The sequence below is a fragment of the Pseudophryne corroboree genome, chromosome 1, assembly GCF_028390025.1.
Source record: "Pseudophryne corroboree isolate aPseCor3 chromosome 1, aPseCor3.hap2, whole genome shotgun sequence".
Lineage (NCBI taxonomy): Eukaryota > Metazoa > Chordata > Amphibia > Anura > Myobatrachidae > Pseudophryne > Pseudophryne corroboree.
The window spans coordinates 725,278,318-725,295,821 of NC_086444.1; positions in this window are offsets into that span (position 1 = coordinate 725,278,318).

Consider the following 17,504-nt stretch of genomic DNA (forward strand, 5'->3'; position numbering starts at 1 on the left):
ATAAACTCCTTGGTCAGAGATAGAAATATAGACACAAGGAGAGTATCCACAATCCTAACCCCCTCTTGCAGGGCACAGGTTCAGCCTACTGCCACTAAACTGACACCTGGACGCTCTGCACAGTGAGAGAGGATTAAGCAGCCAGGTCTGAGAGTACAGCCGTAAACCTGCTGAGTTCACAGAATAGCAAAAGAACCCCAGCAGGTTAAACAACTGACTCCAGTCTTACTGCTAGGTCCGGATTGGCAGAATGAAGTACCGAATCCCAAGGCCTATTTGCAGTAAGCAACAAGTAAATACAAAGTAACACAGTACTAGCTAACTCTCTGGAACTGACTAACAAACAAAGATTCAGCAGCACCTGCCTAGCCTGAGAAGATGGTTTATATAGCAGGTGCTGTCTCGCCCCACTCAGACCTCACAGACTGTGAGCACAAAACCAGCACCGGATCCCCTGCCGTGCACAGAGCCTGTAACCACTGCACAGTAAAAACCCGGACCGGAGTATCAGCTGCGCTCAGGTTACTTCGCTAACACTTGCCTCCCGGTTGCCATGGCGACGTGGCAGCACAGAGCAGGAGATCCTAACAGTACCCCTCCTCTGACGAGGGGTCAAAGAACCCCTACCACCGGGTTTATCGGGGAACTGCGAGAAGAAAGAGCGTATCAGTCTGGGGGCATGAAGATCACAACTGCGCACCCACGACCGCTCCTCCGGGCAATACCCCTTCCAGTGCACCAAAAATGACAGTCGACCCCAAACCATCTTGGAGTCAAGAACCCTTTCAACAACAAACTCCCTCTGACCCCGTATCAGAAGAGGAGAAGGTCTTCCACTGGAAGAAGGATTACTAACCGCCAGTTTTAAAAGGGAACAATGAAATGTTTTATTGATACCCAATGAACGGGGCAGATCTAACTGAAATGCCACCGGATTGATAACCCTGGTTATCTTATAAGGGCCGATGAACCGGGGGCCTAACTTATGAGATGGCTGTCTCAACTTCAAATTCTTGGTGGACAACCAGACGAAGTCTCCTAATTTGAAGCTGCAGGGTCTTCTCCGCTTATCAAAACCCCTTTTGGTCACTAATGACACAGACACAAGGGCTTTCTTCACTTTCCTCCAAATACCCCTAAGGGCCAAAACCACAGAGGAACCACCAGGCGTGGAATCCAGGGGGTCAAAAGAATTGGCCTTAGGATGATGCCCATACACACAAAGGAAGGGAGAGATCCCTGTAGCAGAGTGAGCCACGTTGTTATAGGCAAACTCCGCCATGGACAGATGAGCAACCCAGTCAGTATGACACTTGGAGACATAACACCTGAGGAACTGTTCCAAGGACTGGTTCACCCTCTCAGTCTGCCCATTAGACTGTGGATGGTAGCCTGACGACAAGCTCACAGAAATCTGGAGATCAGAACAAAATGCCCTCCAGAATTTGGCCACAAACTGGGATCCACGGTCAGAGACCACATCAAGTGGCAACCCGTGGAGGCGCACAACATGCTGCATAAATAACTCAGACAGGCGTCTGGCCGATGGCAACCCAACCAGTGGAACGAAATGCGCCATCTTCTAAAACCTGTCAACGACAACCCAAATGGCTGTCATCCCCGAGGATTTGGGCAAGTCCACCACAAAATCCATGGAAATGTGGGTCCATGGCTTAGATGGAATAGAGAGTGGATGTAATGGGCCGACAGGAACCCCTCTAGGAGTTTTATTTCGGGCACAAACGTCACATGCCCGAACCCACTGATCCACATCCCTAGCCACCGAGGGCCACCACACCGCCCTAGACAGCAACTCCCGAGTTCTGGCAATACCCGGATGCCCTGCCGACCTCTTGGCATGGAATTCCAGGAACATTCGCTGTCTTAACCTAGGAGGCACAAACAAGAGACCTACCGGAAGGTCTGGAGGAGCCTGCTCCTGTGCTCTAAGGACTAATGACAAGAGGTCCTGGGTAATGCCCACTTTAATACATGATGGGGACACAATGGGCAATGGCTCCTCGGTGGTCTCTTGGACTGGAGCAAAACTCTGCGAGAGCGCATCAGCCTTGATGTTTTTTGACCCAGGGCAATATGTTATCAAAAAATTAAAGCGAGCAAAAAACAAAGCCCATCGTGCCTGCCTGGCATTGAGCCGCTTCGCTGACTCTAAATATGCCAGATTCTTATGGTCGGTGAGAATTGAGACCACAAACTTAGCCCCCTCAAGCCAGTGTCTCCACTCCCCGAGTGCATCCTTTATGGCCAACAATTCCCGGTTACCCACGTCATAATTCTTCTCGGCAGACGAAAATTTACGGGAAAAGTAAGCACAGGGATGAAGGCGATTATCAGACACCCCCATCTGAGAGAGCACTGCCCCAATACCTATCTCAGAGGCATCCACCTCCACCACAAAAGGACGCTCTGGATCTGGGTGTCGCAGCACCTTGGCCGAGACAAATGCCCTTTTGAGACGGGCAAAGGCCGCTTTGGCCTCACAAGACCAGTGAGCAACATCCACCCCTTTCTTGGTGAGTGCCACCAAGGGGGCCACTATAGACAAAAATCCATCTATAAATCGTCTATAAAAATTCGCAAAGCCCAGAAAACGCTGAAGCGCCTTCAAACTAGTGGGCTGCACCCAATCCAGGACTGCCTGTACCTTAGAACCCTCCATTTGGAAACCTTCTGAGGAGATAATATATCCTAGAAATGCGATTTGCTGGACTTCAAATTCGCACTTCTCCAGCTTCGCCCCAAGCTGGTGGTCTCTGAGTTTCTGGAGGACTAAGCGTACATGCTTCCGATGTTCCTCCAGGGAATGGGAGAAGATTAGGATGTCATCAAGATAAACAACTAAGAATCTATCTAAATATTCCCTGAGCACATCGTTCATGAATTCCTGGAAGACTGCCGGGGCATTAGAGAGCCCAAAAGGCATCACCAAATATTCATAATGCCCTGAGTGGGTATTAAAGGTAGTCTTCCATTCATCCCCCTCTCTTATTCGGATTAGATTGTACGCACCGCGTAGGTCAATCTTAGAAAAAATGGTGGCAGTACGAAGCTGGTCAAACAAAACCGAAATGAGAGGCAGTGGGTACGAGTTTTTAATCGTGATACGGTTCAATTCCCTGAAGTCGATGCAGGGTCGCAACGAACCATCCTTTTTACCCACGAAGAAGAACCCCGACCCAACTGGGGACTGTGAGGGTCTGATAAATCCTTTAGCCAAGTTCTCCTGAATGTACTCTGCCATAGCCTGAGTCTCAGGACGTGACAGGGAGTACAACCTGCTCTTGGGAAGCTTAGCATCCGGCAACAAATCAATGGCACAGTCATAGGGGCGATGGGGAGGTAGTACCTCCGCAACTTTTTTGGAGAACACATCCGCAAAATCTGCATAACATCCTGGCAATCCTGGCAAACTTAGCTGCGAGAGCCTGACTGGAAGGCTCAAGCAACTCCTGAAACAATCACTACCCCAACTAAGAATCTCCCCAGAGACCCAGTCAAATTGAGGGTAACCCCAAAACCAATGGGGCAAAAGAACAGACAGTCACATAGAAAGACAATTTTTCAGAGTGTGTGGCTCCAATAAACAAAGGAATTTGGCTGGTGCGGGAGGTCATTTTAACCTGGGACAATGGTTCCCCGTTTAACCCACAGATCTCAATCTCTGATGCCAAAGGTACTGAGGGAACAGAGTGTTCCAGGGCGAATTGACGGTCCATGAAAACCCCATCGGCCCCACTGTCAACAAAGGCCTCAGTCTTGACAGTTTGGCCGAGGATCTCCAAAGTCACCGGAATGAGAAAAGTCTTTTTGGGAAATTCTGACTTCTGGCCTGACAGGATATTTCCCATCACCCTCAGGCCCTGAAGTTTTCCGGCTTTTCTGGGCATGATACTACAACATGACCTTTATTCCCACAGTACAAACATAAACCCTGCTGTCTCCTCCGCGTCTTTTCACGCGAGGAGAGGCGGGTAGCCCCAATCTGCATAGGCTCCTCGGAATATTCCTCAGAGTCTGAGGCTCCCTTGGGAAAAAAGGAAACTGCGGTCTCCCTTTCAAGCCTACGCTCTCTCAGCCGTCTATCCACCCGGATGGATAACTGCATGAGCTGATCTAAGCTATCAGGCGAGGGATATTGTACCAGTTGGTCCTTTATCTGGTCAGAAAGGCCCCTTCGGTACTGGTTTCTCAGGGCTGGGTCATTCCACTGGGTATCATGAGCCAACCTCCGAAACTCTGTACTATAAACCTCAGCTGGCCGTCGCCCTTGCTTAAGGACCGTAATCTGAGCCTCGGCTGAAGCCATCTTGTCATGGTCATCATACAAAATGCCCAGTGCCGTAAAAAAAACATCAACACTTTTAAGCGACGGACAGTCAGGCTGCAACCCATATGCCCAGACCTGTGGGTCTCCTTGTAGCAAGGAAATCACTATGCCCACCCGCTGAATCTCCGACCCAGAAGACTGGGGCCTAAGCCTGAAATATAGCTTACAGCTCTCCTTGAAACAAAAGAACTGCGAGCGATCTCCAGAAAAACGATCCGGGAGATTTACTTTCGGCTCCTTGACCCCTGAACTTGCCGCTGCTGCTGCGGGAGCTCCGCTAGCGGCCTGCGGGGTGTTCATTTTAATGGACATCTCATTAAATTGTCGAGTCAGGACCTGCACCTGATCGACCACCTGTTGCAAAGTATTTTGAGGGGTATGCTCCATATTCCCACAAAATTTCAACAGGAGTAGGGCTGCTGAATATGTTACGCACACCAGTGCTGACAGGAGTATACCGGTGTATGAACAGAGAGGGATGCAAAGCAAATGAACTCACAGACAGACTTGGGAGTATAACATAACATACACAGAAGGTGATGGAATAACTAATAAACACAAAGTGAACAAAGAAGCCCGAAGGCTCAGGAATTGGGTGTCTCCCTAGTGTCAGGAATGCTCAGATGGAATAGAGCGGACAATGAGGCGAGATGTAGTGATTTAACATGTGGAGCACCCGAAATGATGTTGCTAAGAGCGACAGAAGGAACCCTAAAGGGTTACCAACGGGTGTGGAAATAAACTCCTTGGTCAGAGATAGAAATATAGACACAAGGAGAGTATCCACAATCCTAACCCCCACTTGCAGGGCACAGGTTCAGCCTACTGCCACTAAACTGACACCTGGACGCTCTGCACAGTGAGAGAGGATTAAGCAGGCAGGTCTGAGAGTACAGCCGTAAACCTGCTGAGTTCACAGAATAGCAAAAGAACCCCAGCAGGTTAAACAACTGACTCCAGTCTTACTGCTAGGTCCGGATTGGCAGAATGAAGTACCGAATCCCAAGGCCTATTTGCAGTAAGCAACAAGTAAATACAAAGTAACACAGTACTAGCTAACTCTCTGGAACTGACTAACAAACAAAGATTCAGCAGCACCTGCCTAGCCTGAGAAGATGGTTTATATAGCAGGTGCTGTCCCGCCCCACTCAGACCTCACAGACTGTGAGCACAAAACCAGCGCCGGATTCCCTGCCGTGCACAGAGCCTGTAACCACTGCACAGTAAAAACCCGGACCGGAGTATCAGCTGCGCTCAGGTTACTTCGCTAACACTTGCCTCCCGGTTGCCATGGCGACGTGGCAGCACAGAGCAGGAGATCCTAACAGATATGCTCTATGGTCATTTGAATGGCATCCCTATCTAAGGTGTCAATCTCTGCAGATAAGGAATCTGCCCATGCCACAACCGCACTACAAACCCAGGGCGACGCCATAGCCGGTCTAGCAATAGTACCGGAGTGAGTGTAAATGTGCTTCAAGGTAATTTCCTGCCTGCGATCAGCCGGTTCCTTGAGGGAAGCCGTATCCTGAGAAGGCAGTGCCACCTTTTTGGACAAGCGTGTCAGCGCCTTGTCCACTTTTGGTGAAGATTCCCAGCGTATCCTATCAGTTTGTGGAAAAGGATACGCCATAAGAATCCTTTTGGAAACTTGTGGTCTCCTATCTGGAGAGTCCCAAGCCTTTTCGCATAATTCACTTAATTCAAATGATGATGGAAAAGTGACTTCAGGCTTTTTCTCTTTATACATGTGTACCCTCGTGTCAGGGACAGGGGGTCCCTCAGTAATATGCAAAACCTCTTTAATGGCCATAATCATGTACCGAATACCTTTTGCCACCTTCGGCTGTAATTTTGCATCTTCATAGTCGACACTAGAGTCAGAATCTGTGTCGGTATCTGTGTCATCGATCTGGGATATTGTGCGCTTCTGAGACCCCGACAGGCCTGGCGCCACAGGGACAAGCATGGACTGGGTACCTGACTGATCCCTAGCTTCTGCCTTGTCTAACCTTTTATGCAATAGATTGACATTTGCATTCAAGACATTCAGCATATCCACCCATTCCGGTGTCGGCGTTGCCGACGGCGACCTGACATTCAAACACTCCCCCTCCACAGTAAGCGAGCCTTCCTCGTCAAACATGTCGACACACGCGTACCGACACACTTCACACACACAGGGAACCCCTTTTCTGAAGACAGTATCCCTGCCAAGGCCCTTTGGAGAGACAGAGAGTATGCCAGCACACACCCCAGCGCAATAACCCTGGAGACCAACACAAAATGTTTTTCCTCAGCAGCGCTGTGTAATATATAAACCGCCAATTATGTGCCCCCCCCCCCCTCTCTTTTAAGCACCCTTTCGCCGTGTTTAAGCAGGGGAGAGTCCGGGGAGCTTCCTCTCAGCAGTGCTGTGGAGAGAAAATGGCGCTGGTGAGTGCTGAGGGAGAAGCCCCGCCCCCTCGGCGGCTGGCTTTTGTCCCGCTCAAACTTGGAAAAATATGGCGGGGGCTGTTTTATATACATGTACAGAGCCCACCTGTACATGTATATAGTCTTTTTGCCATGCAGAGGTTTATATTGCTGCCCAGGGTGCCCCCCCCTGAGCCCTGCACCCTTACAGTGACCGGAGTGTGTGAGGTGTATGGGAGCAATGACGCACAGCTGCACTGCTGTGCGTTACCTCAGTGAAGCTGATGGCTTCTGCCGCCTGAGACGTCTTCTGACTTCTGCACTTCTGGCTCTGTGAGGAGAACGGTGGCGCGGCTCCGGGGGTGGACGCCCAGTAAGAACCTGCTTTCACCCCCTCTGGAGCTGATGGTGTCCAGTAGCCGAGGAAGCAGAGCCTATCTTTGACAAGAAGGTCTGCTCCTCTCTCCTCAGTCCCTCGATGCAGGGAGCCTGTTGCCAGCAGTGCTCCCTGTGAAAAAGTAGTAAAAAGTAGAAAGAAAAATCCAAACTAAAATGCTTTCAGGCAGAGAACTCTGGAGAGCCCTCTGCAGTGCACCCATCTTGCTCTTGTCACAGTGTAAAACTGAGGTCTGGAGGAGGGGCATAGAGGGAGGAGCCAGTGCACACCCAGAATCCAAAGCTTTCTTAATGTGCCCTATCTCCTGCGGAGCCCATCTATTCCCCATGGTCCTTACGGAGTCCCAGCATCCTCAAGGACGTTAGAGAAATTTTAGCTTCCTAACATATTGGAAAGTAAGAGAATTAGTGATGAGTCTGCCAGTCAGTCAGTGAGTGAGGGCTTTCAAATTTATATTTATATAGATTGGGGTCTTATACTTGGTACTAACAAACAATGGGGAATTGATATCAAATATGACAGTAGGGCAGCCCATGGGAAACAGCGACCACAATATGGTCTCATTCAATATCAATTTTTACAAACAGCCCTATATAGGCACTACTAAAACTTTAAACTTTCGCAAAGTCAACTTTGACATGATGAGGGAAGCTTTAGGTGTCATTGACTGGGATTTTTTGTTTCAAGGCAAGAATACCACAGATAACTGGGATGTATTAAAATTGTTGTTCGCTAGTTATACTCGTAAGTTCATTCCCGTGGGCAGCAATTGTAGGAGTAATAATTCCAAACCAATGTCGTTTAACAAAAACATAAAGGAACTAATGGCCAAAAAGAGGAGAGCATTCAAAAAGTATAAATCAGAAGGGAAGGCAGAGTCATTCCAGGCTATAAGGATTGTAGCAAAATACGCAAAAAAACAAATCAGAGCGTCTAAAATAGAAACGGAAAAGATAATAGCAAAAAAAAATCAAACCCCAAAAAATACATAAACAGCAAAAGATTAAAGAAATAGATTATAAGCTCTTTAAAAGTCAAGTTGGGCATCCTAATCAAAGACCACAATGGAATAGCGGAAGAATTAAACACGTTTTTAATTCTATTTTAATTAAAGAGAGGATCAGATGGCGGGACTGACATATAACCTCAGCATTGAGAATGTCCCACTGCTAAGTGCTTATTTAAGTGAGAAAGTAGTCTGTGACGGAATTCACCCAAGAGTTCTCATGTAGCTACACTTAGAATTTCATTGACTCAATTACATCAGGCATGGTTCCCAAAGACTGGCGTATAGCGATGTAGTGCCAATATTTAAAAAGGGAAATAAATCTGATTGTGGGTAATTACAGACCAGTAAGTCTTACATATATAGTCGGGAAAGTACTGGAAGGTATTTTAAGGGATATAATACAGGAGTTCCTTGAAACCAATAAGGTTATTAAATGAAACCAACATGGATTTGTGAAGGATAGATCATGTCAAACAAACTTAATAGCCTTTTATGAACCAATTAGTGCAAACATAGATCAGGGTAAAGAGGTGGATGTTATCTTTTTATACTTTGCTAAAGCTTTCGATACAGTATCTCACATGAGACTAATCTACAAGTTAAGAGAACTTGGGCTAGGGAACACACTGTGCACTTGGGTTAGAAATTGGTTGGATCATTTATCCCTCTAAAAACGTATTATCACACTTGAATAAAGCCCTTTCTAGATTCATATGTGTCAGGTCCGGGTGTTTTTGTGAATCCGTTAACCCGGAACCAACCACAGGTGTAGGTGCTGGGCTATGAAGAAAGCAGGGAGGACGAAGAAAGTTCCGATTCATATATTTATTCAAAATAACAATTCAGTAAAGAGTTAACTGACAAGTTGTTAATCATCATATTATACTGAAGTATTGCAGGAATAATATGCAAGAGAAAACTCAAAAATACATAAAAGAAATGTTCATGGAAACATATGCAAAACAAGCTGATGAATAAATGTTGGATTGTCCAAATATAAACGAGCTTTGATGCTGAACTGCAGAATATGATTAACTGGATAATGCAGACATGAAGAGATAACTGTAAGGATTTGCAATGGAGTTTTGAGAGTTAACTGAGAGACTGTGAAGAATTATCCTTGTTATGACAACATAGCAAATATAAACAAGCTTTGATGCTGAACTGCAGAATGTTATTAACTGGATAATACAGACATGAAGAGATAACTGTAAGGATTTGCAATGGAGTTTTGAGAGTTAACTGAGAGACTGAAGAATTATCCTTGTTATGACAACATAGCAAATATAAACAAGCTTTGATGCTGAACTGCAGATTGTGTTTAACTGGTTAATGCAGACATGGAGAATTAACTGTAAGAATTGGCAATGGAGCTTTGAGAGTTAACTGAGAGACTGTGATGAATTATCCTTGTAATGACAACATAGCAAATAAAAGTACTGAATTGGGTTACTTGCGGGTTCCGGAGATCACTGTGAAACTGTAGTAGAAGACAAGGTGATGAATGGGTTAAATGCAGAGTTGAACAAACGAACAGCTGAGAGAAACAGAATCCTCCAGACTTTGAATGATAGGCAGACTGACAAGGAGGTTACCTTGTCAGTCTGCCTATCATTCATGAGGTTACATGCAGGACACTGGGAATCCAACTATTTCCAATAGGAGTGCAATTAACTGACAGCACAGCAGAGAGCCGGTGGATCTTTCAGCAGTGAAGGCTGCAGACGGACCTCTGGGAACGGAGCCGATATCTGGACCACGGGAATCACACAGGAATGCATGGAGAGAGCTCAGAGCTAGAGCACAGCTTTGATACAACAAAGCACTGGCCCAGAGTAACATAATCCCAGCCTACTTAAAGGCAGCACAAGCACGGGATTGGCTTACACCTGCCCACAGGTGTTTTCACAAGTGCTCTGTATTAGCTATTTGGTCTCCAACATGGCCACCTCCTATACAGCAGACACACCGCAGTGCCTTAGGCCATTTGGTCCCCGCACTCACAGTTCCCAGACTCTGCATTACCTGTGCCATTGATCACGCCGTGTCCCCACACGGGCGCACAGCACCGCGAGCAACCGCACTGGCAACGGATGAACCCCAGAACCCGCAGAGGTAAGAGACCGGTTCGTGACAGTACCCCCTCCTCTAAGGGTGGTCTCCGAACACCTTTGAACCTTATCAGGATTTTTGGAGAAGTATTTCTGTACCAGTCTTGGAGCATGAACATCTTCAGAGAAAACCCAGGATCTTTCCTCTGGACCGTAACCCTTCCAGTCGACCAGAAACTGTAAACGTCCATATCGGGAACGTGAGTCCACAATCTCTTTAACTTCAAATTCCTCATTCTGCAAAGAGTGAACTTTAGGAGATTTGGACTGGGTAGTACGGAACTTATTGAGAATCAAAGGCTTCCGTAAAGATGTATGAAAGGCGTTAGGAATTCTCAAAGATGGTGGCAACTTGACTTTGTATGACACAGGGTTGAGTACCTTAACAATGGGAAATGGACCAATAAACTTGGGAGCAAATTTCTTAGAAGGAACTTTGAACTTGAGATTGCGCGTAGAAATCCAAACTTGGTCTCCCACTTTGTAACTCGGTACAGCTTTACGTTTTCTATCTGCAAAAGATTTATAACGAGCGGAAGTTTTGACCAAGGACTTACGTACACAACTCCGGATGCTAGATAGACGTTGAAGCTCTTGATTTGCTGCTGGAACCTCTAGGGCTGGCAATGGATGAAACTCTGGTGGAGAACTTCTTGGACTCTTATGTTGGGCACATTTAGGACATGCTGCTATAAACTCTTGGACATCGGCTTTGAGACGTGGCCACCAATAAGACTGTTGAATAAATTTGAGAGTCTTTAGAACCCCAGGATGACCCATGAAGGAAGAGGAGTGAGCCCAGGTAAGCAGCCGTTTTCGAAGACTTGTGGCGACAAAGGTCTTGCCAGGCGGAGGAACTGGAGAGGTTCGAGTCATTAAGAAGGACGTAGGATTCACAATGGCTTGATTCGTGGTAGCATCATTTAATTCAGAAGAAGCAAAGGACCGGGAAAGGGCATCTGCCTTTTTGTTCTGAGACCCTGGACGATAGGTGAGCTTGAAATCAAATCGTGTGAAGAAAAGCGACCATCTAGCTTGTCGTGGATTCAAACACTGAGCTGACTGCAGATACAGAAGATTCTTATGATCAGTATAAACTGTAATGCGATGTTGTGCTCCTTCTAGAAGGTATCTCCACTCCTCAAATGCCAACTTGATGGCAAGTAATTCTTGCTCACCGATTGCATAATTACGTTCGGCCGGGAGGAACTTACGGGAGAAATATCTGCAGGGATGGACCTTTTTATCTTCAAAGACTTGTGATAACACAGCTCCTACTGCTTCTGTAGATGCATCCACCTCTAGTAGAAAGGGACGATTCAAATCAGGCTGTCGAAGAATGGGGGCTGACACAAAGGCTTGCTTTAAATCAGAGAAGGCTTTGATTGCTTCAGAAGACCAGTTCGTAGGATTTGCTCCCTTGCGAGTTAGGGCTGTGATGGGAGCAGCTAACGTAGAATAATTCTTAATGAATCTCCTATAGAAATTAGCAAAGCCGAGAAATCGCTGAATCCCCTTGAGAGTTGTAGGAGTGGACCAATCCCGGATAGCTCGCGTCTCTGGGATGGATAGCGGATGAATTTGTCCCCTAGGAGGGGTCTTGCCCGGAACCAGGACGACTGGGCAGTCCCATTCACGATGAGGAGGTAGAGAGTCTGCTGCTTGCTTACTGGAAACATCCGCAAGGGATTGATACACCGGAGGTAGATCGGAAAGGCTAATTGACCGAAGAGGTACAATTGTAGCTACACAGTCCTTGGTACAAGATTTACCCCATGAAAGGACTTCCATGGTTTGCCAATTAAGTTGAGGATTATGTTTCTGCAGCCAAGGTAAACCAAGTATCACATCTTGAGAGGCTTTGGGAATCACGTAGAAGGAGAGGTATTCGGAATGGAGCTCACCAACTTTCATCTTGAGACATACGGTTCGATGAGTAATTATACCATCTGGAATTCGACTTCCATCCACTGCTGTAACAGCAACTGCTGCTTCCAGGGGCATGGTTTGAACTTTAGACCGTATGACAAAGGCTGAGGAGATGAAGTTCTTGGCTGCCCCGGAATCTAGGAGGGCTGAAACTTTCACTGTAGAACTTGGAACTTCTAATTGAATAGACAAGGTTGGCTCTTTCCCAGAACGTGATTCTAAAGTAACTCCTAGCTTAACCTCTCTTGAATAAGCTAGGAGGCGAGAGTTTCCCGGTCGGAGTTTGCAGAATTGAACTAAATGTTCGGAGGACCCACAGTACATGCAGAGGTTACCCTGTCGACGACGAAGTCGTTCCTCCTCTGTGAGGCGAGAGTGCCCAATCTGCATAGGTTCTTCAGTCATTACTGGAGACTGTGATGAAGAATCTTGTCGAGGTCTAGGATGATCACGTGGACTGGATCGCTCTGCCCTGGATTTCTCTAAACATCGCTCCCTGTAACGTAGATCAAGTTTGTTACAGAGAGAAATCAATTCATCCAGTTTAATTGGCACATCCCGGATAGTTAAATCATCCTTGATTCTTTCTGAAAGTCCATTCCAAAACGCGGCGATCAGGGCCTCCTCATTCCAGTTTAACTCTGAAGACAACGTGCGAAACTGAATAATATATTGACTGACAGGACGTAAACCTTGACGTAGACGGAGAATCTCCAAGGATGCTGAGGTGGTCCTGCCTGGTTCGTCAAAGATTCTCCGGAAGGAAGATACAAACTCTTTGTAATTAGAGAGGATAGGATCACCTCTCTCCCATAATGGTGATGCCCACTCCAGAGCCTGACCGGAGAGGAGGGCAATAATATATGCAACCTTAGAACGAGCTGATGGGAAACTGGCAGACATCAGTTCAAACTGGATCTCGCATTGATTCAGGAATCCTCTGCAAAGTTTTGGAGTTCCGTCAAACTTACTCGGAGAGGGTAACTGCAAGCGGGACGTAGGCAGCGTCACAGGAGAAGCTGTAGTGGTAACTGGGACATCTGGGGTTGGAATCTGGACTTGGAACGTTTTAATAGCCGTATGAAGAGTCTCTAAACGGTCTGCCATAGTTTGCATAAACTGCACTATTTGTGTCTGTATAGACTCCTGGTTTTCCAGACGGGAAAGGATATCTGACGTAGCACCGCCTCCTGTGAATTGGTCACTTGACGGATCCATGTGGCCAGTGCTTACTGTCAGGTCCGGGTGTTTTTGTGAATCCGTTAACCCGGAACCAACCACAGGTGTAGGTGCTGGGCTATGAAGAAAGCAGGGAGGACGAAGAAAGTTCCGATTCATATATTTATTCAAAATAACAATTCAGTAAAGAGTTACCTGACAAGTTGTTAATCATCATATTATACTGAAGTATTGCAGGAATAATATGCAAGAGAAAACTCAAAAATACATAAAAGAAATGTTCATGGAAACATATGCAAAACAAGCTGATGAATAAATGTTGGATTGTCCAAATATAAACGAGCTTTGATGCTGAACTGCAGAATATGATTAACTGGATAATGCAGACATGAAGAGATAACTGTAAGGATTTGCAATGGAGTTTTGAGAGTTAACTGAGAGACTGTGAAGAATTATCCTTGTTATGACAACATAGCAAATATAAACAAGCTTTGATGCTGAACTGCAGAATGTTATTAACTGGATAATACAGACATGAAGAGATAACTGTAAGGATTTGCAATGGAGTTTTGAGAGTTAACTGAGAGACTGAAGAATTATCCTTGTTATGACAACATAGCAAATATAAACAAGCTTTGATGCTGAACTGCAGATTGTGTTTAACTGGTTAATGCAGACATGGAGAATTAACTGTAAGAATTGGCAATGGAGCTTTGAGAGTTAACTGAGAGACTGTGATGAATTATCCTTGTAATGACAACATAGCAAATAAAAGTACTGAATTGGGTTACTTGCGGGTTCCGGAGATCACTGTGAAACTGTAGTAGAAGACAAGGTGATGAATGGGTTAAATGCAGAGTTGAACAAACGAACAGCTGAGAGAAACAGAATCCTCCAGACTTTGAATGATAGGCAGACTGACAAGGTAACCTCATGCAGGACACTGGGAGTCCAACTATTTCCAATAGGAGTGCAATTAACTGACAGCACAGCAGAGAGCCGGTGGATCTTTCAGCAGTGAAGGCTGCAGACGGACCTCTGGGAACGGAGGCGATATCTGGACCACGGGAATCACACAGGAATGCACGGAGAGAGCTCAGAGCTAGAGCACAGCTTTGATACAACAAAGCACTGGCCCAGAGTAACATAATCCCAGCCTACTTAAAGGCAGCACAAGCACGGGATTGGCTTACACCTGCCCACAGGTGTTTTCACAAGTGCTCTGTATTAGCTATTTGGTCTCCAACATGGCCACCTCCTATACAGCAGACACACCGCAGTGCCTTAGGCCATTTGGTCCCCGCACTCACAGTTCCCAGACTCTGCATTACCTGTGCCATTGATCACGCCGTGTCCCCACACGGGCGCACAGCACCGCGAGCAACCGCACTGGCAACGGATGAACCCCAGAACCCGCAGAGGTAAGAGACCGGTTCGTGACAATATGGGCAAACAAACACCCTCAAATCTCTCTATTTAAACTTCAGCAAAAACGTGAAATGGGAGGTCTAAACTTGCCGTGCTTACGATCCTACGCCCAGCAGCTAATTACAGAATAGCCTCCGATTGGATCAGTGGCACCCAAACTTATTCCAACAGCCACCTGGATCAAGCCTTTGCATCTGGTTGGAACCTAGTTTCTTTGCTACATACTCCACCTCAAGCTTTCCTGCCATCACTTAAATCCAACTGCTTAATCTACTCCGCCTGTGTTGCCTGGCGTACTTTGGCCCTAGACTACATTTGTTACGCTACCAATCTATATTTTTACCATTATGGGGAAACCCCAACTTTCACCCCCACTTCAAGTCCCCAATTTTTAGGGTGTAGCACAGGCATGGCCTCTGTTATATATTTAAAATTTTACAAGTGGAATTGTTTACTCTCCTAACCCGTACACTTAGTCTCTATATCATATACGGAGATGAACCACAAATCTTACATAGGGCATACTTTACGCCCAAGCTTAAATTTTTGATGGGCAAAGCGAACACGTCGGCTTGCTTTAAGTGTGGAGACCTGGGTGCCGACATTAAACACTGTCTTTGGTCCTGTCCCTGGGTTCGTTCATTGTGTTCTGCCCTTCAAACCTACATTACTTGCGACCTACACCTATCCTTCACTGTTACGGATATATGGGCATTTTGAGGTATAGTGCCTGCTGAATCGAGACCTGGTTTAACTACTGGTAACTTGAAATTGCTTAATAAACTGGCCACCTCAGCTAAAAAGATGATACTGTCCCAGTGGATCTCTCCAGACCCTGTACCTATTACTCTTTTATATCCCAGGTTATCCTATCTATTCAGAATGGATTGGTCTGAGGTTTCCCTACAAAAAGAAAAACGGACTGCGACTTTCTTTGACACCTGGTTGCCCTATATCTCAACACTGCCCCCAGAAACCAAATCACTCTTACGCAAAAGTTTTAGCCTCACCACATGGTACAATATAACTGTGTTGGATACAGGATCCCCTTTTTAAAGACGATTCTAGGCCTTTCCGGTCTTTTCGTTTACCCACAATCTCATGGTTTGTCCCTGTATTTTTCTGCTCTTCAATTGTTTCTTGCGCATATTCTTCTGTATGTAATGTATCTTATATGATTTTTGTTTTGTTGATGTGTGGAGTTTCTCTGTACTTGTACTTCTCCTGTCAATAAAATTATTTAAAAAAAATAAAATTGGTTGGATAAAAGTTAGCAGCGAGTGGTGGTAAATGGAACTTTTTCAAAATGGACTGAGGTGTTTAGCAGTGTGCCACAGGGGTCTGTACTTGGACCACAATTGTTCAACATTTTCATAAATTATCTATTAACAGGTCTAGAGAGCATAGTGTAAATTTTTGCAGTGGATACCAAATTGTGTAAAGTTATAAATTCGGTGGAAGATGCTGAGTCTCTTCAAAATGACTATTTTAAACTGGAAGCATGGGATTCAAAATGAAGAATGAGGTTCAATATAGAAAAATGTAAGGTAATGCACTTTGGTAGCAAAAATCAGAACACTACCTACATAGTAAATGGGGAGAAACTAGAGAATTTTGTACTGGAAAAAGATTTAGGTGTTCACATAGAGGAGGTGTTCACAGCAGCAGTACCCAAACTAGGAATGCAGCTAAAAAGGCAAACAAGGTACAGGTTGAGTATCCCTTATCCAAAATGCTTGGGACCAGAGGTATTTTGGATATCGGATTTTTCCGTATTTTGGAATAATTAGATACCATAATGAGATCTTATGATGATGGGACCTAAATCTAAGCACAGAATGCATTTATGTTACATATACACCTTATACACACAGCCTGAAGGTCATTTTAGCCAATATTTTTTATAACTTTGTGCATTAAACAAAGTGTGTGTACATTCACAGAATTCATTTATGTTTCATATACACCTTATGGGGGTCATTCCAAGTTGTTCGCTCGGTAAAAATCTTCGCATCGCAGCGATTTTCCGCTTAATGCGCATGCGCAATGTCCACACTGCGACTGCGCCAAGTAAATTTGCTATGCAGTTAGGATTTTTACTCACGGCTTTTTCATCGTTCTGGCGATCGTAATGTGATTGACAGGAAATGGGTGTTACTGGGCGGAAACAGGCCGTTTTATGGGCGTGTGGGAAAAAACGCTACCGTTTCCGGAAAAAACGCAGGAGTGGCCGGAGAAACGGAGGAGTGTCTGGGCGAACGCTGGGTGTGTTTGTGACGTCAAACCAGGAACGACAAGCACTGAAATGATCGCAGATGCCGAGTAAGTCTGGAGCTACTCAGAAACTGCTACGAGGTGTGTAATCGCAATATTGCGAATACATCGTTCGCAATTTTAAGATGCTAAGATTCACTCCCAGTAGGCGGCGGCTTAGCATGAGCAAATCTGCTAAAATCCGCTTGCGAGCGAACAACTCGGAATGACCCCCCTTATACACAGCCTGAAGGTCATTTAATACAATATTATTAATAACTTTGTGTGTTAAACAAAGTTTGTGTACATTGAGCCATCAAAAAACAAAGGTTTCACTATCTCACTCTCACTCAAAAAAGTCCGTATTTTGGAATATTCCGTATTTCGGAATATTTGGATATGGGATACTCAACCTGTATTAGCATGTATTATACG